This window comes from Halichoerus grypus, chromosome 7, assembly GCF_964656455.1.
Source record: "Halichoerus grypus chromosome 7, mHalGry1.hap1.1, whole genome shotgun sequence".
In the NCBI taxonomy this organism is placed as follows: domain Eukaryota; kingdom Metazoa; phylum Chordata; class Mammalia; order Carnivora; family Phocidae; genus Halichoerus; species Halichoerus grypus.
Genome location: NC_135718.1, coordinates 17,358,482 through 17,385,261, shown reverse-complemented (window position 1 = coordinate 17,385,261; position 26,780 = coordinate 17,358,482). Strand labels below are relative to the sequence as shown.

Genomic DNA, 26,780 nt, shown 5'->3' with positions numbered 1-26,780 from the left:
CTCCGGTGGCTACTGCATTTTGCACCCTCTTAAGATGACATTCCTTCCCCTGCAGCATTGGCACCTCTGTTTGTGATGGTCATTGCCTGGTGTGGTTATTTGATGAACGCGTGCTTTCCCTTCAGCTGGAGAACGGGGCAGTGTCTGGTACGCAGTGCGCGCCCAGTTCAAGTTTGTTGGATGATTGGTTAAGGGGGTACGTTGTGAAGGAGAAAGGCTCATGGAACAGCGTTTGGCTCGTTTGGGTGTGTGTGTGTGTGTGTGTGTGTGTGTGTGTGTACATGGGGTTTGGCTCTTTTGTGTGTGTGTGTGTGTGTGTGTGTGTGTACATGGGGTTTGGCTCTTTTGGGTGTGTGTGTGTGTGTGTGTGTGTGTGTACATGGGGTTTGGCTCTTTTGGGTGTGTGTGTGTGTGTGTGTGTGTGTGTACATGGGGTTTGGCTCTTTTAGGTGTGTGTTGCCAGGGTAGGTGTGATGCCTGCCAAGGCAGTTTTATTCTTGGGAGTTCTGTGTGTGTTTCCAGGTAGGAGATGTTCCACGCACACGAGTTGTCATTGTCCCTGGTGTCTGTGTCACAAGTGACCTCATTCTACGTTCAGCCTCGTTCCTGCACCCCTGCCCGCCCCGGGCCTCTCTGGAGCAGGCTCCCTCTCCTGCTAGCTCTCTTGGCCAGGATTTTAACATATATCACAGGCTGGTAGGCTAAGAGCTTGGGACTTCCCCTCACCACACTCAAAGCCTTTGATCTTTTGCTTTGGAGGTAACATCAAAAGGAAGGCTGAGGAAGACAGCCAGGCTGTGAAGTTCAACGTTCAAGTTAATAGCTTGACTGAAGGTTGTGCTGTGTCCGGGCAGCATCACTGAGGCTGAAGTAAACACAGTGATTCTGCCACATTTTCCTGGAAATGGACGCTAGCGGTGTAAAAAGGATTCATTTGCATTTGGAATGAAGTCAGTCTGTAGCCAGGGCCGCTTTCCCTTTTACCCCTTTCTTCACAAGTGTGAAAACGCGGGGCGGTGGGGGGTGGGGAGAAGTGTGTGTCAGGGGTGCGGGGGGGGCAGGACGGGAGAGGGCAGGTGACCCCATGTGACCAGCACCCCGGAAGTTGTCCTTGCCCTCAGGAGCTCGCTGTCTGCCTGGCTTTCGGCATGGCGTCTCTGGACCGCTTACTGGGCCCGGTTTAGCTGGGTGTTCCCGAGTTCTGATGGAATTTGGAGAAGGCTGGCGGGCAGGCAGCCTGGCTGGGGCTTGGGGGAGCTGTGTGCAGCGCACACCCAGTGGCAGGCCCAGGAGCTGGAAAGTGAATCACGTTGGAAGCAAAAGTGAAAGCGGCCTACCAGTCTCCCCTGCTTGGTCTCTTTGCAGAGCTTTGCGGATACTTGTTTGCTTGTTGTTTCATTTCAGATTTTATGGACCATTCATTCTTTAGATTTTCATCCAAAGCTTTGTCTGAATGGTTTTCTGACACATTCCAGCCTCAGCACAGTCTGGCGGATGATTCGTTCTGGGGGATGGTTTCCGCTTTCTCAGGCCGGTCATTTCCTCGCCCTTGCCTAGGGTACTTCTCGCGGTGTGCCCAGAGCTTCGGTGGCAACTGCCTCTGTCACCGTCTAGCATCACAAGCTGCCACCCCCCCTCACTCATCTGTCTCCCCCACCTGTCACTCCCCACGGGGCACCACAGCCTCCCCTTTCAGCTGGGTTTGCAACCCTGATGATGTCAGCACCGGGCAGCCAGAATTCTCTTTGGGTTTCCTTAGTGGTTTCTCAAGCTTCTCATCCCCATACGTCCCGTCATGATTTTTGGCATAACTGGATGCCACCTGCACTGTTATTTATTTGATGCAAACATTTGATTCACTTATTTAAACTCAACCTTGCTGTAAGCCTTAACATCTGTGAAATTATGAGTTTGACGTGCTAGTTTATTTTTTTCTAATACACATTAATATCCTGTAACTGCTCAGGTAACAGCTGGTACCACCTGAAATCATGCCTGGTAGCCCCGCAGTTCAGGAAACACTGCGTTAAGAGGGCGATTGCCCTTGCCTTTCCCTCTCGGTGGCTGGCAGGTTTGGGCGTCTGACCACGCTAGCCTTCTCCGTCGTCTTCTTCCTCTTCCTGAGGCCAGCTGAACCCTGCTCAGCTCATGAGTGGATTCGAAATTCAGTGCACGGAATGGTGTTGGGCTTCTGGAAATCAGTTTCCTGGTGACTTGAATCCATTCCAGATCGGATGGGTCCCTCCTCCATTGCTTTTTGTGCTGCCCCTTGAATCTGTAGATGCTGAAGCTGGAGCAGCATGCGATCTCTCCGGGTTGAGTTACGCTCTGAAAGGTCTTTCAAAATCCCTGCCACCTCTTGATCAGAATTGTTGGCACGAGTCTCCCTGGTTCTAGGTTTTCAGCCCTTGAGACTCTCCATTGCATTCATTATACATGTCCATTTGGTGCCTTGTTGCAAAGGTATCTCCCGCCACTGATGGGCATGGGCTTCTGGAAATTCCTCAGAAAATACAAGGTGCCAGCCTCCAGGGAGGGGTGTCCAAAGCGTCAGGGACACATCCCCAGGGTGTTGAGGAAATGCTGCTTCAGGAGAATGTTATTGCTTGCCCTCATCCCTTGAGCTGGATGCCCAGACTGGCTTCCCTGAGATGGGCATTTTTTTGCCTGTGCTTAAAGCTGTAAAGGGCCACTGTCAAATTTGTTTAGCTTCTCAATTCATGTTCCTTAGAGGATGGTGAATTGAAGCTAGCATTCCTGGACAGAGCCTTTCATACCTTTAAGAAAACCTGTAGAGTCTCCTGGGGGACAGGCTAGGGGAGAGATGAAAGGCTTTCTCCAGACCTGCTCGGTAGCATGGACTGTTTTTTAGGTAATTAAGGGAGACCATAAAAGATGGGCACACACATCCATTTACCTTTCACTCGGAGGTCTTAAATCTTTGCGTAGTCTCCTTTAACTGTATACCTGGATGTCACCCATGGACATCCTGGTGACATGGATGTCCCCACCCTGTGGACTCCCGTTTTCATTGTTCCCCTGTCCAGTCTGCTGAAATGTACCATGGGGGATTGAAGAACGGGGGTTTCGCGGTGTTTGGGAACTTTTGAGTTTTCTTATGGAGTCCTGTAGAAGCTTGCTTCTGTGTTTGCCAGGTGGGGCGCCAGGTGAGGGGACACAGGAACAGGTGCAAAGGGGTGTGTGTCTGAACCATTCTTTGTGACAAGAGCTCCTACTCATGGATGTCTCTCACCTGTCATGTTTTAGGACAGTGGTTCCCCAAATGTGCTGCACAGTTGAATCACCTGGAGAGCTTTTATGAAAATCCCGATGTCCAGGTCCCACTGTGGGGGAGGAGCCAGGCATCCGAAATTGTAAAGACTCCTAAGTGATCCCAGGGTGTGGGAGCCACTGTATTAGGACAATGGGATTTGTGTCTTTGTATTCTAAGGCACTTAATGCTAATCATTCACCAGGCACTCTTCCAAGCAGTTTACAGACATCATCTCAATTAATCCTCAAGCAGTTAAGGAGGTAGGTGGCATCACCCCCATTTTATAGGCAAGACCACTGGAGCTCAGAGAGACTTAGTTAAGCACCTTGACAAAGGTCATTGAGTTAGTTTGTGGTGGAAGGAGGCTTTGAATCCTAAGTGATTGCCTCCCGAGTCAGATAATTGCCCTGGTATTAGCCTTACACTGTGGAGACCCAGTTTCAGTTGGAGTTTGCTTAATGGTTAAGTGTTTTTGGGGGGGTGGGGCGCGAGTGGCCAGGGAGGATTGTCCCTGGTGGCCTGGAAACAATTTGGTATCTCAGTGCTTAAGCGGTGGCCTATGAATAGTAATTTTCTTACAGAGAGATTAGGGAAGGGAAGGACATCCCAGATGAAGCAAAAGCACGGAGTCCTGGACTTTGCAGAAAGGCAGGGGGACTGACGCAATGTGTGCAGAGGGAAGCAAGAGTTCTGGCAGAGTTCTTGTTCGGAAGCTGGATTCTCCCGCCGCGGGCCTTGAATGCTGTGTGCTACAGAGACCTCAGATTCTAATGAGCACACGAACCTCTGGGGCTCTGTGAAAATGCAGATTCTGATGCAGTAGTAGGCATGGGGTGGGGGCCTGAGAGTCTGCATCCCCCCCCCCCCCCCGAGCTCCTAGCAGTTGCCGCTGCTTTGGGGCAGTGGTTCCCAAACTTTGCTGTGCTGCAGAAATCACCTGGGAAAATTAAAATTCTGATGTTCAGTTTGCAGTCCATTTCAGTGAGGTTAGAATGTCTGCGGGATGGGAGCCAGGTGTTGGTATCTTTAGAGGATACCCCGTTGACTCCAGCGTGCGGACCGCTGGGGAAGTCCTGCTCTGGGACTGGATAGTCCGTGCTGAACTTGAACCGGGGAGACTGCACGCTCTATTCATGGAATGTAGGAGGCAGATGGGAGTGGAGTTGAGAACCATCACACTTGCCTTCTTACTTTGTGAATGAACTTGGCGGTATTTGTGGAGTGCCTACAGCAGGACGGGCACTGCTCTCGGGGCTGGGGGTCCCACAGTGTGTCACTGTGATGGGGGATCTGAACAAGCCCGAAGGCATACCAAGGGAAGGCAGGGTCCCGAAAGCAGAAGCGTGTTAGGCAGGAGGATACCCTGGACTTTTGAATCCTAGGTAATTTGGTCAGGACTCCAAACCACAATTTCTTTTTTCCTTCATGATGAAACGGGTTTATTGGGCATTGGGTAATGAGCTAGCAGAGGGACAATTACTTTGCTGCATCCAGGTCATTTAGAAGCCATATCACTTATATATAAGCACCTGCCTGGCTAACCTCTTCTTTTAAGGATCTCGCCTAGGGAATATTTCGTTGCTTATTTTGGGGTTACTGGAAGTGTTTGAAGGCACTGAGACATTTCCTAAAAACAACAGTCATCTGCAATTCACATTTTTCATTAATTTGGATTAATTTGAGAGAACCAGTAAACGCTGACCGAGGCTTTCCGTGCATTCAGCTCTCTCTGTAACCCCCATACGTGTGTTGCTGAAACTTGACTTGGTTGCAAAATAGTAGAGTTTGCATGTTAGGACTGGGGTGCATGTACCTAGGGAGTTGCCCCTTGAGGAGCCTGGCCTCTTAGTAGTGGGGGTGGTTTGACAGGGCATATGATAGTGTCTGGGTTAGCATTTAGCTGAAAGACTGGTGGTTAAAACCCTGAAATATGCCCATGCTCTGCCTACCTTCCCAAATCTTCATGATCCAATAACTGTAAAGGGCATAAAAGTAGGGGGCTTCAGGACCCTAATGGGTCCCGTGGGAGGGCCATCTGCTGGTAGTTCTCTATTTTGCATATCACTCTGCTGGAACCAGATTAAGACCGTGTGGTGGTAGTTTTGTGAGGCTTAATTTCTAGGCCCAGTAATGCTTCTAGAACGGAAGTACATGCTTGGCACTTGGAGCTTTCTCTGTTGATTATGTCAGTGCATGAATTCAGGGAGCCCTGTGCTAACCCTTCATCCTGAAATGGGTAGATTTCACGCAAGGGTCAGAGTCTCTTGTTTGACCTGGACCTTTCTACTTTATGCCAGTTATTAATAGCACTTTCTTTTATCTTTACAAGTGCCCTGTTTGGGTGATGCATTATATGGTCACCCCTAGTTATTATCAAAGACCGGCTGCGGCCAGTAACTTCCGCATCACTTTGAGGAAGCCACAGAGTCGGGATTAGAGCCAGAGAGAAAGCTGCAGGCTGGCTTCTGCCCCTTAACCTCACCCCTGCCTCCCCTCTGCCCTCTTGGGGTGGGGGGCATCGTCCCGGGGAGAGTTTGGAATCCTTGAACGGTAGAAATCCTGAAAGGCTTGGGAGTCCAGGGCTGCGTCCGTTCCTTCCCTCTGCCATCTCTGCAGGATTCTGGAGGAATAATTAGTTAATGTTTGCAGAGTACTTTGAAATTCTCAGATGAAAGGCACCAGAGAAGTACGAAGTATTATTATTTATTATTAGTCTGAACCAGAATGGGAGCGCCTCTTGCCTTGTGCCAGGCCCGTTCCTCTGCTGGTCTTTCTCTGCCTGATTGGCTTTCTGTATATATATTAAAACAAAACAAAACAAAACTGAAGAGTGTGTGGGGATTGTCTGCCCCAGACGGTGGACAGGTGACGTGAAACACAGCACACTTGGTCCCGGGGCAGAGGTCTCTTATTCCTGGCATGATGGGAGCTGCTATTCCTGTGGGGTCTGGCATGAGCTGGCCAGGGCTTCCTGGGCACCCAAATGTACTAGTGTCAAGAGGGTAGGGATTGAGAATTATCTTTTGCTATGGTAGAATGTTCCAGTATGATTCATATAGGCCTCAAGTGTATGTGTGTCAATATTTCATTTCTTTGTAAGATTTTGGCATGCCAAGGCAGATACCCCCAGAGCTCCGAGCAATGCAAGGAGCCCCAAGGGGGAGCTCTCTGGCACTTTCTTTCTTCACCCTCGTTTTCTTAGACGGGAATTGAATTCATCAGCTGCCAGAGGCTTACTTTATTTGCTGTGGGGGAAAGAGGTCTGGAGAGAGGGAGGAAAGGAAAAAAATCACTGGGCCAGTCCTTTTTGAAATGGAAGATGTGGTTTACTTTCTGCTTACCAGTAGAATGATTTGTCTCCCCACCCCCACCCTCAGTTAATCAGAAATGGTTGTACCCTTGATACATACGACTGCCACCCCCAGATCGTGGCATCCTCGGACACTGGAGTACCGGCGGCAACCTCTGCTTCCTGGCGGTCTGTCAACTCGGCGGTGTCTCTCTGCCCTGAGGCTCAGAAACCCTGAGGACTGACCACTTCTGGAGGCTTTCCTCCAGTTTGCAGAGAGCCCCTGGCTAGCAGGACTGGGGATTTTGTACCAGCAACCCCCCAGCTCCCCGCCCCCCCCCCCGCGCCCCCCACATATTACCTTCCACTCCTGGTCTTCTATTAACATAGACTAGCCAGTAATACTCAAATCCTAGTTTGCGATGAAGCCAAAAATTGATGTATGTCTACTCTACCTGAACAGTTTCTTACAGGAACCCTGGATTTAGTTTATAAGCTGTTCCTGAACCATGAGGGATTTGAGTCCCACAGAAGTAGTACTATCCCGGGCAGGGCCTGAGACTTTTCTGAATGATTTCCTCCATGAGCCAGGCGTGACTGCTCCAATGAAGGATCCTGTGCGGTGGGTGGAAGCAGGCATTATCCCATTTTACCCATGAGGAAGCAGAGAAATTACCCAGCGATGGAGTGGGAGCGAAGCATCCTATGTTCCTCATTCCTTTTTGGGTGTACTTTTCAGCCACGCACACAGTCTCCTTTGCAGGCTGGGATGCTATGACTGAGACACCTTTAAATGGAAATTCTCAGGGGCACCTCTGCTCCCCTTGGCTGGAGCCTGGCTGGGAAGGAGGAAGGGGCAGGGGGCTCTTTTGGATGTGGGAAGGCTGGCCACCTGGGGACACCCTCTGTGGCCACTGCAGACTTTCTCCCTTCTACCCAATGCCCTACTGCTTGGAGGGCATGCATCTTGCAGAATCAACTAAAAAACATAAGTCATTGGGGAATCCAAGCATTTCTGTCCTACTTACCTTATTTCTCAGAAAGAAGACAGAAGAAATATTTTTTTATTGAGTCCCATTAACTGGGCCTTTTAACTGGTTTCTTTATTTTTTTAACTGTGGCTTTGCAAATGGAGTTATGTTTATATTCATTTTACAGATGAGAAGACTGAGTTCCAGAGAGGGTCCCTATGGATCTTTGTTCTTTAAAATGCATCTTCTTTGCACACCAAGAAATTGAGTGTATTTAAGAGGGCTGGGGAGAGCTGAGTAAGATGACATTTGGGTGATCAATGCAGGATTATGGAGGGGGCCTAGTGCTGGGTGATGGATGAACTTCCTGGTCACTAAGAGACATTGAAAAATTTAATTCCTTCCACTAGAGTCCATCTCCCCTCACTGCTGAGGAAACCGATGCATTGATATCATCAGTGGTAGTGAAGATTACATGAGCTATGGCAAGTGTTGGATCAGAGCCTGGCCCGTAGCAGGTGCTCAGTAAAGATGTGAGAGGAGGTGAAAGGGTCCTCTCTGGGATGTGTTGCCTTGTTGTTCTTTTTGTCCTTTAGGCTTGGAGAATGCTGGAATGGGCAGTGAAGTGTCCTCTCTGACCCTTGACATGTTCGTTTAAGTGGGGATGGGTGGAAGGCTGCTGGCCAGAGACTCGGCCACCCCTGCAGGCTTTGTCCTGAGTCCTCCGTTAGTACCGTGCTGGGGTGGACAGCCCGGCGTCTGTTTTCTTTTAATGTAACTTCCTGTGCACCTCGTACTTGCCAGCAGCAGGGCTAGGAGCTACAGCTGGGGGTGAGCCCGACATGACCTTGGGAGGCAGCTGTGAGAACCAGGAAGTGGAGTACAGTTATTATGGGTGTGATGGTGGAAATCTGAACAGCGTCCAGATGGGACGCAGGAGTGAGAATAGGTTTCTGGGGCCAGTGGGACAGAATGCTTGAAATCCCAGCAAACCTGGGGAATGGGCTCCTGCCTGCGACCAAATCACCTTTGAAGAAGTCCCTGCAAGGGACAGGAGGAAACCATGTCTCTGGTTTGTTAGAAAAACTCACTAGGGGTTTTAGAGGCCTGTGTGTCCCTTTGGGGAAGTGAATGCAGTACTCCACCCAGGCAAACCTAATTGAGGTTCTATAACCAATGTCACCAAGCATGGTAACCCTTTTCATATTATACAGAATTATACATAGTTATGCATAGTTTTAGACATAGTTATACAGATAGTTTGCTGAAAAATATATTTTCTTTAAAAACTTTAAGGGGTGCCTGGGTGGCGCAGTCGGTTAAGCATCTGACTCTTGGTTTTGCCTCAGATCGTGATCTCAGGATCGTGAGATCGAGCCCCGCGTTGGGATCTCCGCTGGCCGTGGAATCTGCTTAAGATTCTCTCTCTCCCTCTCCCTCTGCCCCTCTTGCCCTTTCTCTCTCTCTCTCTCTCAAAAAAAAAAAAAATTTTTTTTTTATACTTTAAGATTAAAACAACCTGTTAGGAAGTATAAAGCAACAAGAAAGAATCGTCTGTAATTCCACTACATAGAGGAAAGCATTGCTAAAAAGGTGGCTGATTTTTCTTCTCCTTTTAAAAGCGGTGAACAGACGAGTAGTTTGGATATGTTGACTTTTTAGGTGTGCATTGCGGTCACATGGGTGGCCAACATTTTTTTCTTGTGGATCTCAGCCAGGCTTGACACCTGCCCCTGAGCGAAAGGCAAACTACTGCCTTATTTGTCGGACGGATTAGCAGTGGATGGCACTGAGGGAGGCGGATTCTCATTATGTTAAAGACTTGACGACCCTGAGCCACTCGGGTGGTTTCTTTGTTGTGACTTTCGAGCTAGTGGTGGGCCGGAACGTTACCTTTGCCCTTCTTTAAAATCAAGAATAATAGGTGGTGAGTGCATGGATGTCTCTTAAAATATTGGGAAGTGCTGTGGCCCGAGGACAAGCTTTGTAGAAGTTAGTATGTGTATTGTGTTGTTCTAACTAATGAATCTTCTGGGCCTGGAGATAATGAGGGCAGTGAGGGCAGCGATGTTGCCTCACCCCTCACCCGAGGGTCGCCGTCACCCAGGACGTGTCTGGCCTATTCCAGGGGCCCGGGAACATTCCTTTGATTGACATGGGGCTTGGAAGCCAGGTGGCAGTGGACGCCACGCTGACGGGGAGCCCGCGGAGAAGTTGGCGGGCCCCTCCCGGGGGCGTGCCGCACTGCCTGCCCGACCCGCGCCGCTCTCCCCGATGTGCATCCAGCCTGTACCCGGAGCCACGCACTTCTCTTTCCTGCCTGGAAATGCAGGCTCAGCAGCCCTGACCCTCACCCCTTGCTCCTCCCGCCCTGGAGGGTTGTCCCTACCTGACGGGACTGAGACTGTTGCAAAAACCTCGTTCCCAGGGGCCATGAGGCAAGTGGACATAGAGGCGGGGTGCGTTCCTATAATAATAACGTGTGGTTTTATGTTTCCTATTATATTTTATAGTCGAAGTGCTTCTCAGATACCTCACTATTATCTTTATTTTATAGATGTATTAACTAGGGCTAGTTTTGGGAGATGGGAGGGGGGTGGGGAGGACAGAGGGAAGGAAACCGATTTTGAATGAATCCCGAGGCTCTGCTGGAAGCTGCCAAGTAGTTAGATATTATTTAGTGGAATTTTTGTGTCCACCCTATGAGGTGGGGTGGAGGGAAATTATTTTACAATAGCTGGAGGTCAGGGAGCAGAAGGCTCTGCCCACTGTCACCCAGCAAGTGGGGCGGGAGCTGGGAATGTTCGCCCAGGTCACCTGACTCTCGGGCTCTGTGATCTTTCTCTTCTGTCCAGTACCCAGCATAATGCCCGGCAAAGAGCCGGCGTCAATAAATATTTGTCGAATGTTAAATGAGGCTTAAAGAGACCATTCACGCTTGGCACAGGGGAGACCGGCGTGTTTCTTGCCCTCATAACCTTCATTCCAAATCCCGTGACCTTGGGCTCCTCGCCTAAGCTCTCCCAGCTCAGTTTCCTGAGATGTCATCTGAAAAATGGGTAAAGGACGTAGCAAGGGCATTTCCCGTAGTAAGATCTCACATGTGACGTGGTTTCTACTACTTACTGTTTTCTTTTTAACTTTCCAACCACACAGTTTCCTCCTTTTCCCTTCCACCTCCTGGAATATCAGTTTCTGATGACAGACTGTCGTGTCAGAGGACCAACAAGAAAAGCATCGCCGACATTATGGCCCAGATCACCAATGGGACGGATAGGAACTTCGTAACGACCCCAGCAGTGGTCCTAGGGGCTGGCCTTTCTTGAGCGGCTTACCATATGCTCCGTGCTGCTCCACGCCACTTTCTGTGGTCATGATTTGGCAACAACTCTGATTCAAAGAGCTGCTGTTATAGCTTCTGTTTCTTAGAAGAAGAAACTGAAGCTCAGGGTGGTGAAGTAGCCTGGCCGAGGCCTCTGAGGAAGTAGGTGGTGGTCTGGGATTCAAACCCCAGAATTGGTCTGACTTCCCACTCTTGAAACCGTAGTTAAAACTTACCTCTCCCACGTGTGTGTGTTCTGGGCATTCCCATATCTCGTTTACAGCCTGTACTTTTGCTTTCTCCATGTACTTCATTCTCCAAGTACATGGTCCGTGCAGGAGGAAATCACACTGATTTGGGATAGAACCGCGAGTGGAGATGGTCCCCAAACAGGGTGCCAAGCAGCTGACCCTTGTTTTGCTGCCTGACGGTGGTAAACCAGGGGCACCAGGGAGTTCTTTGAATTTCCTTTTCCCAACTGTCTTACCCCTTTTTTAGGCAATGTTTTTAGCAGGCGAGGTTTTAAATCTTAAAGAAAAAGGAAATCGTGGCCTAGCCTGGCAGCAGCAGTGTTTTTTGGAGATTTTTATTTTCTTTTTCGTTTTTCTTTGCTGCATGTGTAAAACCTCTTTGGGGTGAGGATTCTTTGTGGGTTTTTGGTAGCCTTTAAGCAGCTGCTGCTGTGTTCACCCTAATGCCTCGCCACCCCCTGATTTGTGTTCCAGCTTGTGCCTCGAGTGTCTGCTTTTCGCAGAGCACGCGGGGCAAGAATCAGAATTCTGCTGGGGTTGCAGACCTTTAAGAAATACCTAAGTTTGCGGGCCAGTCGGAGGGGAGATGCAGTGGCTTGGAACAGCAGGCCTGCAGCTGAGCCTTGGTATACCTGAGGGGAGACCAGACATACGGGGCGACCAACTGTAGTTATAGGAAAATCCCACTTCCCCGGAAGGCTAGGAGTGAGTGAACTGAAGGGGGAGGGGTGGGGAGAGGCGAGCCTGGTCAACTAGGAATGTTTTTGGTCAGTTTGCTTTACTTCAGGGTAAGTGTTTATTTCTCTTTAAGCAATGGATAGTACACATACCCGGGATTGACTTTTTTGGATGATTTAGAATCATGCAGTATCTCAAGGAGTTATATTCTGATGATACTGATTGTATTAATAGCAGTGTAATAGCCAGATAATAACATAATAGCTAGCATTTACTCAGCATTTGCCATATGTCAGGCTCCGGGCCAAGCATTTGATCCTCAGAAGAACTCCGAGAGGTGGATGTTTATGTACATTCCCATTTTACAGAGGAGGGAACCAGTGCTCAGAGAGGTGATGTTCATTTGCTTAAGCTCATTCTGCTTTTAAAATGGTCAGCTCTGATATTCTCACTTAACAGGCCCAATTCTTTCGGCACATAGGAGGTACTCAATAAATATTTTGGTGAATGAATGGAGTTCTGGAGCTGGGATTTGAACCTGGGTCTGAGCTGCCTTGAGATGTGACCTGGAAAGTTGGTCTGAATGCACACAGCCCCCACAACTCCTACTTTGCTGCTTTGGGTCCTCACAGTAGTAGATAGAATTAACTCAGCGGGGGCTTGGTGGTCCTGAGGGAAAGGAGCAGGGGGGGCTTTGTGGGGGCAGGAGCATGGCTCCTGGGTATTTCCTGGGCATGGGGACATGAAAGGCATGGCATGAACTGTCATTCAAGATGGTTTGCTGAATTGGCATTTTTCCTCTCTGATCGTGGCAGCGTGTGTATTTGCTTTGTGGACCTGTATCTGCAGAGCGAGGGGGGCCAAACTGTGGAAGGCTCTTTGGTTGGGATGACTGTGTTCACCTGTACCTGGGAGGAGCCTGAGTGGGACTTGGTGCAGTTGGCTTCCTTCATTCAGGTGTTTGGGAAACTTCAGACAGCTGGACTGGAATTCTCTTTGCCAGGGTACATAAAGAGAGGGAGGAGGGATATATTTAAAATAGCTGAATGAATAATTTCTTACTTTCCCATTTATGTGTGGATAGTAACTGCGGGTTGTATCCACGGGTCTGTTCCTCGGGCGCCCAACTTGGGCAGTCTGTTAACTTAGTGCATTTACTTACAGGAATCCCACACTTCTCTTTTCTCTCTTTATACGTCCAGCGGGGCGATGGCTCCCTCCATGACCATGAACCCCATCAGCCTCCTATCTCATACGTCAAACCAGGCCTCATTTGTAGCGTGTATCCTGTCAATCACTCCTGTGCGTATTGAGAAGGCGTTACCACTGTTATCTCTATGTTATTACCCTCTCTTTGCAGGCAAGGGCTGGATGCATAGAGAGGTGAGGCCATTTGTCCAAGGCCTCAGAAGCATGAAGCTGCAGATCCTGGGTTTGAACCTAGGCATTCGAGCTCCCGCTTCTGTGCCTCTTAACCATTCTGCGGCACTACATTGGTTTGAATTAGTGCCGTTGTAAGTTTATTTTTAACTAACCTTCTAGAATCTTCTGTCAGCCAACTCCACAATGGGGAGATAACAGGGTGACCTTTGTCCATAGGGTAGCTCAGCCTGGAAGAGTACGCACAGAAATTGGTTAGATGGGTAGAGAGACCTTAACTTAGTTTTTCCCCTTGACTACCTAGCCCTTTCTTGGGATCGAGTCCCTTTGAGCTGAATCTTTCTGCCTCCCTGAAGTTGGGCCTACCTTCTGCATCTTTCTGCTGCTTTCAAAAGACTTGAGACCTGGAATTCCATCTCCCAGGTCCCTGGGAGCTCTAGGAGTGTAGATGTCCAGGTTCCGTGGTCAGGACTGGTTGGGATTAGAAATAAACCAAAGCATGGGAAACTTTCTGGCTATTAATAGTGCAGACCTTCGGGGGAGGGGATCCCCAAACTTGATGCTGTTGGAATTGATTTTCCCATCCAGATGACATAGTAATGAGCTAAGTGGTTAGCTTCAGATCATTACTGCTCCTTCCCAAGCCAGGTTCTTTAAAGACTAAAACCACGAAAGCACAGAACAGGTTTGTTTGGAGAGGCATGGTGGCCCTATCGAGAGAAGGGTGGTGGGCCTGCACGTGGGAAATTAAGGTGGCGCTCCCTTCAGAATGAGTAGTATTGTCTAATTCCGTTTCTTCAACTGGTGTCACCCCCCCCTTTTTTTTGAAATAGGAATTTGATTTGTTGTCTGGATTTTTGATGGTATTTCTGTCTTCTCCATGCCTTTGGGTTATTTCAGAAAGTTGCTCTCCCAGCCCGGAATGTGTCAGCGAGTGTGCTGTCAGTCACTCTCTGCAGGGAGAAAGTCTTGCATAAAACAACCCTAAGATCCCTATCGCTTCAAATCACCCACGTCCATCCTAACAGCTATTGTTCTGCCCTTCGCTTCTTGGCATATGCTGGTCACCGTATGTATACAATTAAAAACACAAAGCAGCCTCTCTTGTCCGAAGGGTCTGGAATATCCCGGTGTTTCGGAGGAGACTTTGGAAGTGGACAGAACTGTGTTTCCTTCCCCAAGTGAGGTTATTGTGCTCAAAATATCTCCTGGTAGTTTATTAAAGGAAACCACAGGATGGGGTCAGAGGCAGTCTCTCCTGTCGGCAGTCTCCTGTCTTGCCTCTTCTTTCTAGATCTTTCTCCCCAGTCAGCCCGCCCCCAGATGGCATGCTGTTCCGGGGGGTGGGGTGGGGTCGGGGGGGGGGGCAGGCCTGCTTCTCTGCCCTGGCCTGGAGTTGGAGCAGCATGGCCTCACGATGGCCCATCCGCACTCGTCCCTGCGGGGCGTTAGCAAGGAATTTGGGGTGTGGAGTTCCGTGAGTGACTAGGATTAGGCCAGTCGGGTCTGCAGTCAGACGAGAAGTGTGTGGGCAAAGAGAACTATTGTGTGAAGGCTCCTCGGACAGAAAGCCCGCCTTCATCTTTTACTGTGCCTAATGGACAATTGAGACATTCAGCTTATGTCTGAAAGGAAAGTGGGCCGGAATGGTCTAGCAGACCTCCCAGACGAAGGCTTGTAGGAGAAGCAAATACAGACAAGGATTACCAACAGGGGAAACAACCAGGGCAGAGTCCTGGGAGAGAATGTTTATTTCCTTGCTCTCTAGGAGGGATTTGGAAAGAGCCGTAATCCTGGGTTAGGAGTAATTTGTTACAGCAAGATGATACTTGAGTGGCAGGCGGCTTCTGGCTGAGGCAGCAAGACTTGTGTGCAGGGGGGTCGGGGGCCTCCAGAAGGTCAGCCTCACTAAATCTTCACCCGGGCTCGGGGGTTTGTTCCTCCCCAAGCAAAATGAACCAGAGGCGCTGCTGACCTTTTGGCTTCCTGAGGGGAGCATTACGAAGCATCTCCACATGCTTGTCACAGCCAGCCTCGGACAATAAAAATTTGGACAGGGAGACCTTTGCTGGAGCCACCGACCTCTTTCAAATGTGACAAGGGGAAACAAAAATAAAAGGGAAATGCAGCGCGCGGGTCACAGTTTCAGCTGGACTTTGAGGACAGGAGCCGAGATCCATCTTGCATTTTTGTTCCCAAGTCGACTGACAAAAAGCGCATTAATTGGTTGCTTGTTGACTGCCAAGACTTGCGTTGTCTTTTGTTGTTGTGGAATAGGGGGGAAAGAAACAGGACGGAATAGGGAGGAGAACCGAGTCAAAGAAGTCCCAAGTCTTGGGAGCTACTGGCTGTGGAGAAAGAAAGCACTCTTTTAGAGTTCCTGATTTTGATATCTGCTGCAGTCATGCTGATTCAGGGATTTAAAATAACTCTTCCAGGTCACCAGGACCCTGTTAACTCTCTGGCTTTGTATCCTCAAAGGTCATCTCTACCAGTCCGTAGACCTGTGACTTCTGGCTTTTAACTCCCCTGCGCAGTTGGAGGAAGAAATAACAAATCTTAACTGTCCTGTCCATTTACACAGTGTATCCTCTGGGGTTGAAAATATGGTGAGGAGGAAGTCCTTTGGGAGACTCTGGGCAAGTGAATCCATGCCCATTTTGTAGCTAGAGAAACTGAGCTGCACAGCTTATGGCCTGCCTGAAGCCACAGGGTGCTGGGGAGTGGACTCTTAGAGGGCTCCGGTTTCTGTTGACTCACGTGCTCCCATCTGTTGGGTTTGCCTTGAAGCAGTTATCAGCCACTCTGCTTGCTCTCTACTGTGTCTCTTCCTTGGCACATTTAATCTGGCTGTGTCCTTTCCAGCTCTCGGCAGTCTTGGCTTTCCCCTGCCATGGGAATGGGCCCTTCCCAAGATCCTGCATCAGCCAGTCACATTTGGAAGTGGCTTGTTTCCCAAGAAGCTTTGGAGGGTCAGAGTTTTCTTTAAAGAGTAGGTTTGTTCACCTGTTTTTTTGGTTCATTCTTTAGGCATTATGGCACTGTGGGTGGAGTCTATGCTTACGTGACTGTGTGCTCTCCCCCACCCCCTTGTCTTTGAAATGAGTCTGATAACCATCAGGTGACTTGGTGCATTTTTTTGTAATCCACTTTAAAAATCAAGATATAATTCACATACCATCAAATTTACCCATTTAAAATACACAATTCGGCATGTTTTAGTATATTCCCAGTGGTGTGCACATGTCACCACTGTCTATTTCCAGAACAGTTTTGTCACCCCCAAAAGAAACTCTGTACCCCCACTAGTAATCACTCCCCATCTCCCCTGCTCCCCAGTTCCTGGCAATCACTAATTTAATCTCTGTCTCTATGGAGTTGCCTATTCTGGGTAGTTCATATAGGAGGAATCCTACAATATGTGACCTTTTTGGTCTGCCTTAAGTTAGCATAATGTTTCCAAGGTCATCCTTGTAGCATGGGTCAGTATTCCCTTGGTTTTTTTTTTTTTAAGATTTTACTTATTTATTTGACAGAGGGAAAAATAGCGAGAGCAGGAACACAAGCAGGGGGAGTGGGAGAGGGAGAAGCAGGCTCCCCGCCAAGCAGGGAGCCCGATGTGGGGCTCGATCCCAGGACCCTGGGATCATGACCTGAGCCGAAGGCAGACGCTTAACGACTGAGCCACCCAGGTGCCCCAGTATTCCCTTGTTTTTATTGCCAAATAATATTCCATTGTATGGCTAGACCACCATTTCCTTATTCATTCATTAGCCGAGACTTGGTATGCTCTTAATCCCAACAGACCCCATATTTGCTGAGCTCCCAGTGACGTCCACTTGCCACTCCATATCTTCCAGCTTATTTTCCTGGTCTGCGGGTGCTTGTATCCACTTTGACATGGGCATAGACAAGCAGGTGGTAACTAATGCATTCCAGTCAACTGGACTGTACTTGGCTTTTTTATAAGAAGCAATAATAAAAAAATGTGGTGAACAAAGTAGGTCGCCTTTGGTCTGTCTCTTATTTTTTTTTTTAATATTTTATTTATTTATTTGACAGAGAGAGACACAGTGAGAGAGGGAACACAAGCAGGGGGAGTGGGAGAGGGAGAAGCAGGCTTCCTGTGGAGTAGGGAGCCAGATGTGGGGCTCGATCCCAGGACCCTGGGATCATGACCTGAGCGGAAGGCAGACGCTTAACGACTGAGCCACCCAGGCGTCCCCTGGTCTGTCTCTTAACGTGAGGTTCCTCCAGTGGCATTCGAGCATTGATTATTTGTTAGCTACCACAGGGGGCCGTGGGGAAGGAGTTTGCGCTACCCTGTCTGGGGGTTGATGATGGGCGACCTGTTTGAGCAGGACAAGAGGGCGAGGGCTTCTGCTCTCAAGTTCTTCCAGCGGCTTCGTTTCCTCTGACTGGTGGCCCAGGGACTTGGGTGCTTTTGGCAGGGCTGTTGTTGGCTTGGGATCCACAGCCCTCTGTGGGGGAACTGGATCTTGAGGCTGCCAGAAGACTGCATGGCTAGTCCTGGGCGGCTCTGGGTCACACCAGAGTGACACTGTCTCTGAGGCTGATTTCCCACCGGCTCCCCATGCGGGGGTGGGGGCTGCACCATCTATTTTGTCCCCGTGCGTCTACTTTGCTCTCCCTCCCATTGCTCGTTCTACTCAGTCTCCTTTAAGAGATCTTAAGAGTCCTGGCCTGAAAATACTAGAACTCTATATTCTGGTTCCGAATCCCTTGTAACTGCAGGGCTAAGTCACTTCATTTCTCTCTGCTTTTCTTCACTTTTATTTATTTTTTTTAAAGACTTATTTATTTATTTTAGAGAGAGAGAGAGAGAGTGAGTGGGAGGCACAGAGGCAGAGGGAGAGGGAGAAAGAGGATTCCAAGCAAACTCCGCACTGAGCATGGAGCCCGACGCGGGGCTCGATCCCACAACCCTGAGATCACAACCTGAGCCGAAACCACGAGTTGGATGCTTAACCGACTGCACCACCCAGGTGCCCCTGCTTTTTTTCACTTTTAAAACAGGTTTAGAGGTTATCTACTTTGGCCACCTAAAAAAGATGGAGTAACAATCACTGTAGAAGTTTAAAACAACTTTTGAGAAAGTAAGATGGAACCTGCAAATAGACAACATGCTCATTATTGATACTGCCCTGGTACCAATAGTTTATGCTAATTATTGATCATCAGGGTCATGTAACAAGTTGGGGGGGGAATTACAGACCCTTGGGCCCACTCTGAGATAGTTGGATTTAGCAGTCCAGAGTGGGTCAGGAGGAAAGTCTCGCTAAACAAACCAGCAAGGTGTGGGGCCTGTAGGACCATGTCACCATCATGAAGTTAATCTTTCTTTATAATATCTCTACGTCCTTGTGTTAGTCCCTGTACCGTTGACTAGCTTATTGTCCCATTGACTGGTTCTTAGATGACTGTTCTAGGCCTCAGAATATCTAGTCCACACTGGGCCCAGGGCATGTGCTTTGTAAATGCTGCAGGAATCTGTGTGTTAGTAGAGAATGGGACTTTTGAGCTAATTTCCTCAGTTTTCTTTCTTTCTTTTCTTTTCTTTTTTTGGTAATGAATGTCAGAATTCCTGTTCGATTTTTTTCTGTTAGCCGTAGAAAATAGACCATGGATTACCTCTGTTGTATGTCTCTTCCAAGCAGGAAAGCAAGTGGGTGTATAGGTGAGGAGAGGCTAGGTTATGCTGAGTAACAAACGTCTCCTAAGTCTCAGTGGGTTACGTTAAACTGCTCCTTACCGCTCAGATTGCATATCCGTCACGGGTGCTCTTGGGGCTCCTGCATGTTCTTTCCATCTGGGTTATAGGTTGGTGGAGCAGCCACTTTCTCAGTTCCTCCGCAGCATTGTGGCAGAGGAAAACCACTCTGGCAGTAAGTGCTGCAGGCTAGATACAACACATGTCCTACCTCCTCAGCTGGAATGAGGCACATGACCCCACCACACCATTACGTGGGCCAGGAAGGACACAGTCCTATTGTAGGCTGAGTGTGCTTACCTACTCCCTTACTCACTCCCCAAAGTCCTATCCAGTCCTGGCGTGAAGCTGAAATTCTAGGATCTCTAGTGGCATGTGGTAGTCTTTTTAATTTTTTTCCCTAAATTTTTATTTAAATTCTAGTTAGTGAACATATAGTATAATACTGTTTTCAGGAGTAGAATTTAGTGATTCATCGCTTAACAGATTTAGGCCCAGAGTGAGGAAGGTGTTGCCCAGTGAAGAAGCACAGTGATCGTCCAGATAGTGGCAGAAGTGGGCCTGGAAAGTGGGTTTCTGGACGCTTTCTCCCTCCTGTGCTACCCCAGGAACACACAGCCATGATTTTCAGAGTGACTTTTTCGGGAGGATGGAAGGAGGGCCCAGGTCCCAGCCCAAGGGGGGCCCAGCTGGGTTTGAGAGGAAGGGCCTGGTGAAATTCTATCCAGCTGTGCTTCCCTGAGCTGCCAAACCATAGCCTCCCTGCAAAACCACTGACCTAGGAAATGCAAAAATATCTCAAGGACAGGGGTATTGAATAGCTGGTGAGATAAAGAGTTTTGGTTATTGGATTTTTTGGTTTGTTATTTGCTTGTTTAGCTTAGTTACCCCCTTAGTACCAGTGACCTTAGTAGCTCTGGTAGAAATAATTTTTCTAGTAGCATTGGAGGAAAATAAATAATTTAATGTTTGCCCAGCGACCTTGTGGAGGGTGGGGAGAAGAGAGCCGATAGGTGCCAGAGAGGAGGATGGTTCGTTCATTTGGGGCCACTGTGTGATGTTCCCTGCTAGATGCTGGTGTGCAAACACACCAGTGGTCTGGAGGCCTGCGCACTAGAAGGCCAGCTGACCCAGGGACCTCAGGCAAGCTGGGTCTGGGTTCAACTGGCTTTAGTGGCAACTTCATGCTCCTTTATTTTATAGGATTATAGCGAATGTGGTTTTGAACTCTATAAGGTACTCCCTAAATGTGAAGCGATACTGTTATGATCCTTTGGATCGTTATGATGAGGAAGAAAAAGGTAGCTGCAAGGATTTCATTTAAAAATCTTGTAGCAACCAACTCCTAGAGATAGAAGGCAGAGCCAATGAATTGTTGTTTTACACGGGGACCCGATTCCCCTCCTTTCCCCCATATTGTGACTTTAAGGGAAACATTCCTAAGTTCCTACTGTGTTTAGTGTCATTAAAAAAAAAGAGGGGGGGAAGTAAAGTCAATCCTAGCTTCTTATTTCATTTTCTTTTGTGGCTTTTTTCCTTCTCCAAGTTCAGAATGTACCCATCCTTCGAGGTCTTTGGTTTTCTTTCCCTCGGTAACTATAGTATATACTCGCTTATGCTATATACCAAGTAGCCACAATCACATGTTCCTAAATTTTCTTTTTCTGGCACACTTTATGGGCAAATAGTGCCTCTTTTAACTAGAGCCTCTATCTTAGGCTCTTATGTGGATTTTTCAAAAGAAACAATTTCTGGGCTATGTTTTAACCTAGAACAAAGCAACCTAATCTCCTATACCTCCTGCATCTGCGGGAAAATTGCCCAAACGGATTTTGTAATGGTGGCTGTGAGGGTCCTGCAGGATTCTGATGACTTCTGGTATCATTTCTCTGTTAGGTATGTGCGATCCATGCTAGCTTTGGGAAACCTGTTGGTACCTGTATGATTCAGAGGGTAGGACAGAATATTAATCACCGCTTCTTATAATTTAATTATTCTGGATATACTGGGTTTCCCTGACCCCCAGGGCAGAATTACTTATTTATAGAAGATGGGCTGCACTTTCCATCTTCCAGTTCTGAGAAATGAGGTAGGTTCTGAAAGGAGAGAGCCAGATGTGTTTTGTTTTTTTTTTTTTTTTTTTTTTAGATTTTATTTATTTATTTGACAGAGAAAGAGGGAGAGACAGTGAGAGAGGGAACAAGCAGGGGGAAAGGCAGAGGGAGAAGCAGGCTCCCCGCTGAGCAGGGAGCCCGATGTGGGGCTCGATCCCAGGACCCCGGGATCATGACCTGAGCCAAAGGCAGATGCTTAACGACTGAGCCACCCAGGCGCCCTGCCAGATGTGTTCTTTAACAGACCTGTGTGTGTGGCTGCATCTTGAGGGTGTGCCTCCCAGCGTGAGCCCCTGAAGAAAGGCGTGCATGCCATGCCGTTGGCGATAGACTTGGGCTTCCTGTTGTCTCAGTCATGAAGTTTTTCCATTTTCCTCTTAGGATGAGTGGCTTCTGGTGGCCTTTTCTTTTGTAAAGTGGAGTGGTGTGAACATTATCATCGTGCTTTACCCCTTCTGGCTCACACGTTTGTGGTGGAGTGGGCATGGCCTACGATGCGGCCGCACAGCTTGGGTAAACGGTCACCTCACAGAGGAGGAAGGACTCATGGGTTTGGATGTGAGGGGCCATGGCTCGTGGTCTCTCAGGTTTGGGTGTTTGGACAAAGTAGTGACTTTCTGTTTTATAAGAAACACAACATGAATTGACTTTCTGGGTCTTGGGAGTTAGGAAGACTCAGCAGTCATGATCTGTCATGAGGATGGTTTTCAATGACTTGGAATTCTTGAAAAATGGGCTTTCCTAGGAAGAAGCATACCTGCTGAGAAAGCTTGGCTTGAAAAGGCTGTTTTGTTGTTGTTGTTTTTGTACTTAGGTCAAGGATGCCTATCTACCAGGCAGGGGAGGGGAGCAAGGCCTTCGCAGTGTTTAAAATCAGTCCTTTTCTGGGTGATAGGCTTTCAATGGGGCTTCGTTTTCCAGAAGAGGTCAGTTTCATCTCCGTTTAGCAGTCTGTTTAGGCCCCATGATGGCCCCCGCCTCCCCATTTTGCCGGAGCCCGAGACCGATGCCATCTGTTGGGGGTGGGTAGAGTTGGCACGGGGTTCATTCCAACTTTGTGATGTGTGAGAGTGGTACACACCGAAAGGCTCTGGAGAGAGGAGCTTCTGAACCTAGAAAGGTGATTCCCAAAGCATATGGGGCACATTGCCCATGACCTGTGGCATTTCTGCCTGGTGCTCTTTCCAGATGATTCGATGACATGTGACACATTGCCAGTGTTTCCTGGGAAGTGGGTGAGAACTTTCGAACACGAGAACCTTTTCCAGTCAGAATTGCTCAGGGCTTTTCAAACTTCCATTTTGGAAAGGACGGATAGTTATTTCGGTGAGATTGTGGTCTAGTGGTTAGACCTTGTGACTGGGAGTCATGGCTGGAGAGCTCAGATTCTTTTCCAAGCTCTTCCCCCCAAACTGGAGTCTGCCAGTGACGATTCAATCCAAAATGTCGCTTTTGGGCCACCGAGTAATCGCGTTCGGCTGTCTGGATTTTAGGCCCAGTGAAGGAATGTTTCCTGTCTGACACGAAATCAGATCTTTGCACATTCATTCCCTAAGCCACGGGTAGCAAACTATGGCTCAGGGCTGAAGCTGTCCTGCCACTTCTTTTTGTGTGGCCTTTGAGCTATAAAAATGGTTTTTTATTATTTTTAAATGGTTGAAAAAAACCAAGAGAAGAATATTTCCTGACACAAGATAGTCCTATGGAATCCACCTATCACTATTTATAATAAAGTTTTATTGGAACATGACCATGACATAGTAGGTACCCGTATTGCCCATGACTGCTTCTGTGTTACCACGGCCGAGCCGTTAGGACCAAGACGGTGTGGGTTGCAAAGCCTAAGATTTGTTCTCTGGCCCTTTACAGAAAAAGTTTGCCAACCCTGTCCTGAACAAGTAAGGGGATGGACTCCCCTTGCCTGTCCATCTGTGAGGTGGACTGACTGACAGGAAGTACTGCCAGGCTGCTTTGGTATTTTATCAGCGATGTGGCGTTTCCTGGGAACTTTGTCATCAGCATCATCATTGGCCTTTGAGTTGTCCTATTTATTTAGAATATTAACTTTTGTACCGAGGCCTCAGCAGCGCTCAGATAGATGCAGGTTCTCCAAGCAGCCCCTCCTCGCCCTCCTTGCTACTGCATGAAGCTGGACCCACAAGGATGGAGGTGCCTTTGTTGGGAGCAGGTTCCCTCAGGCCCACTTGTACCTGGATCCTGGAGGGGTCTTCTAGTTCGGAAGATCCCTCCGTCTTTGCCTTTCCTTGTCCATTTTTTTTTTTTTTTTAATTGGGGGAGGAGGGGGAGGAGAAGTTTGAGTTGCATTACCTTTTTCTTTTTTTGCTGACAATTTAACAGGCTTTTAAAGCTCCTTGATTCCATTCAGACCATTGATTTTGTATATATTTCGAGACTTTGTCCACAGGTCTGAAGCTTAACTTAAGCTCCCTGAGACATATCATAAAATATGATTTGGGGAAAAACCCTAATGGGCCATGAGCAGAACATTAGTATTAAACAAAGGATGAAACACTTAAGCCAAGATGGCCTTATATATTTATTATTATTTTTTTTTTGCAAAATGCAAGTTGAGCAGGACTCCATTTCAACAGTTTTCAATGCAGGAATTCCCACGGCCCCCGTTTGATTGCAGTTTGCTGAAAAGTTTAATGTTTTTGTAGGTAATTCATAATTTCCACGCTGAGCGGCCTGAAAGGAAGGGAGCTGGAGCCTAGTGTTGTTTTTATAGTGGGATGGTGGGAACTTTTTTTTTTCTTCCCCAAAAGGATATAAAACCAAAGTTGGACCAGGGGGGAAATGTGGCGTGGCGTTCCAGCCCTTTCATAAATCTGAGATGCCTCCTCCTTCGGGTCTTCCTTGAGGACCCAACAGAATAGAATTTCCTGCTGCTTAGTGTCTCCAGGAAGGAAAAGATTTTCCTCGAGGCTATAATCGTACCTAATTTCCTTTTTCTTCCCTTTATTTATTTATTTTCCTTATTAATAAGGACCAATTGTAGAAGATGAAGGAACCTGGGAAACCCATCACTTTTGGAGGAGGTTAATAACTTCCTTTGAAAAATCCTGACATAATACTTATTTCCCCAGAAGGAACCTCGTCAGCCTGAATGCCAGTTATTTCCAAGGGACGGGCACAGATTTGCGGGGGCCCAGCCATTCTGTGGGATCGAGTTTCACTGGGATAGAGAGTTTGAGGCTGTCACCGTGGAGTCCTTGTAAGCCAGCACGACTGGGGCTGTCTTCCTCCACCATCTGGATTTGGTTAGCTCTCTCTGGGCAGTGGGGCCGAGTCTCATTTCCTCCAACCAGTAATGTTATATAGGCAGTGATCCTGGGCTGCCCTAACATAATTGAAAATTATGTGTATTGTAGGCTTGGAGCGCTGAAATGTAGGCTCATAAAAATAGTGGTGCAGGTAGCCTGCGGAGATTGGATATGGCACACAATGAAGCTTTTATGTAAAATAAGAATTATAAGACTCTGCGTTAATATTGCATTATGGGTATGACAGTTCTCTGGTGGGGTCCTCAGGGCAGGTCTGTCACCTTAAACAAAGCCTAAATTTCTGAATTCTATGGAGCCGGGATTTGGATGCGATCAAATCTGTTTTGCAGATGGCCAGAGGTGGAAACCTGTCTGTTAATCTAACCCTGCCCACTGTGGGTAGCATGAGGTATAGGTGGGTGGCACTCAGCTTGGCATTTTTCCTCACAGGATTTTATGAGAGGAGAGATGAGTACTGGCAGGTGTCCATTTTGATTGGCCTCAAGGAAATGATGCTATTGAGTGGTTCTGAGCAATGAGGCTCATCTATTTATGTGGCAGGTGAGAATGGGAAGCAGTCAGGGTGAGATGGGGCGTTATAGGTTCCCATGGCCCACTGGCTTGAGTTATAGGCTGAGGGCGACCATGGAAACATTTATTACAGTGGCTCTCAACTTGGGATGCTACTGTCCACAAAGAAGATACTTGGAAATGGCTTGATTATATGGCTGACTGAGGCAGGGAGTGGGGTGCCTGCTGGTATTTACTGTCTGGGAGTCCAGAATCCTTAAGTTCCGGGGCAGCCCCGCCCTCATCCCCATCCCAGATAGGACAACCCCCTCAGTTGACTGATGAAAAACTAGAGGTCCACAGAAGCAAAGGGATTTGATGCAAGGTCATGTGGTGAATCACCAGAACCAGTAACCGGTTCCCTCACACAAGAGCCTTCTGGGTAGCAGAAGGTTGAGGTTGTAGAGGTGCTCTTGCCTTGTCCAGATCTAGGTTGGGAAAATGGCTGTGCACTTTGGCAGGTAGCTTGTGGGCCAGGGTCTTCTAGTTTTAGGCGTAACTGTGTTTGGTTTTAATTCGCTGGACAGTTGTATCTTTAAGGAACCTATGGGAAAGCTTGTGTGTGGCTTTTGCCCTTCTATTTCACATGAGATTTGAGCCAACCCTTCTTTCTGGACTGCCCTTGGCTGTCCTTTTTCTTTCTGTTGAAATCTTTCTTGACTTAACAAGACCTACTCTGTGCACCCTTCCCCAGTCTCTACTCAAAAATCCTGTCTTTCTTCTTGGCATTCCCTAGGCACAATTCCCTGAGTCTCTGCCATTTCCACTACATTCTATCTAGACTTAATCTGAGTGTGAGTTGGTTCCCTCACATGGGGATAAGCTCCCTGAGGGCAGACCTCTTCCTATCTCCTTAACCCTTCACAAGAAGGCTATGTACAAAGAGTTTAATTAATATTCATTGAGTAAAATTTCCTGTACAATTTGTATGAAAACTAGCCATTTATTTCACTTTGGGATCTCTGAAAAGATCAAGATGGCCCCTTATATTCCCTCCAAGCATTAACTGGTGCATTAAACAGGTGGCCTTCAGAGATAGAAAGGCTGATGATGTTCTTATCAAAATCTTAGCGTTGTGTCTTCAGTTTTGTTCAGTTGTCTGAAGGTTTCCTGAGTAAAACTGGTGCGATGTTACCCACCAAAGTCATATGCCTTGGAGTTGCTTATATGTGTGCTAAGTATCTCTGTGACTGGGCAAGCCACCTCACCTCACTTTTCCTTGCTTCTTCAGTAGGGAGTTGGGTCAGTTCAAGTCCTTCTGAAAGCTGATGTATCACTTGTGACAGAAGTAACTTCCTTTCCCTTGTGCCGTGTATTTCCCACCTCAGAGAAGAGCAGAGATAGATATCATTGGCTTAGACCTTTAAGTTGATTTCTGTGGCAAACTCGTGCGTATTTAAGAATTTCTCGGGCCTTTTGAGATGAGTGTATAAATTGTACTGTGCCCTGTTTGTACATCTTTTACTGAGAAGTATTTTTTTCCCCAAAGATTTATTTATTTATTTGAGAGAGAGCGTAAGCGAGCAGGGGGAGGGGCGGGGGGGGAGAGAGAGAATCTCAAGCAGACTCCCTGCTGAGTGTGGAACCCGACTTGGGGCTTGATCTCAAGACCCTGAGATCAAGACCTGAGCTGAAACCAAGAGTTGGACACTTAACGGACTAAGCCACCTAGGTGCCCTGAGAAGTATTTTTGTTTTATAAGCTTTTGGGTTGGATGAGGAGTTCCATCCTCATCTACTGGAGTAGTTTCTACTAAAGGACAGTTGCACGTATATATATATATACACTCAACTTTAGAGTGAAGGATGAGGGCATTTTAGAAATGAAGGTCACTGAAAGAGCAGATCTGGAATTGATGGTCTCCTGGACGCCTCTGGCTTGAGACTCCTGTTTGCTTTCTTCCTTTGGAAGGCCTG

The 26,780-nt window shown here is 47.9% G+C and overlaps 1 protein-coding gene and 1 long non-coding RNA gene across 35 annotated transcripts in view; one reads left to right on the top strand and one right to left on the bottom strand.

The window, feature by feature from the left end:
• The window catches only part of TCF7L2 (transcription factor 7 like 2), a 195,989-nt gene that overhangs the window by 48,856 nt on the left and 120,353 nt on the right, over positions 1 to 26,780 (top strand). The window lies entirely within an intron of this gene.
• LOC144382543 (uncharacterized) overlaps positions 1 to 26,780 on the bottom strand; it is a 258,665-nt gene that overhangs the window by 227,357 nt on the left and 4,528 nt on the right. The window lies entirely within an intron of this gene.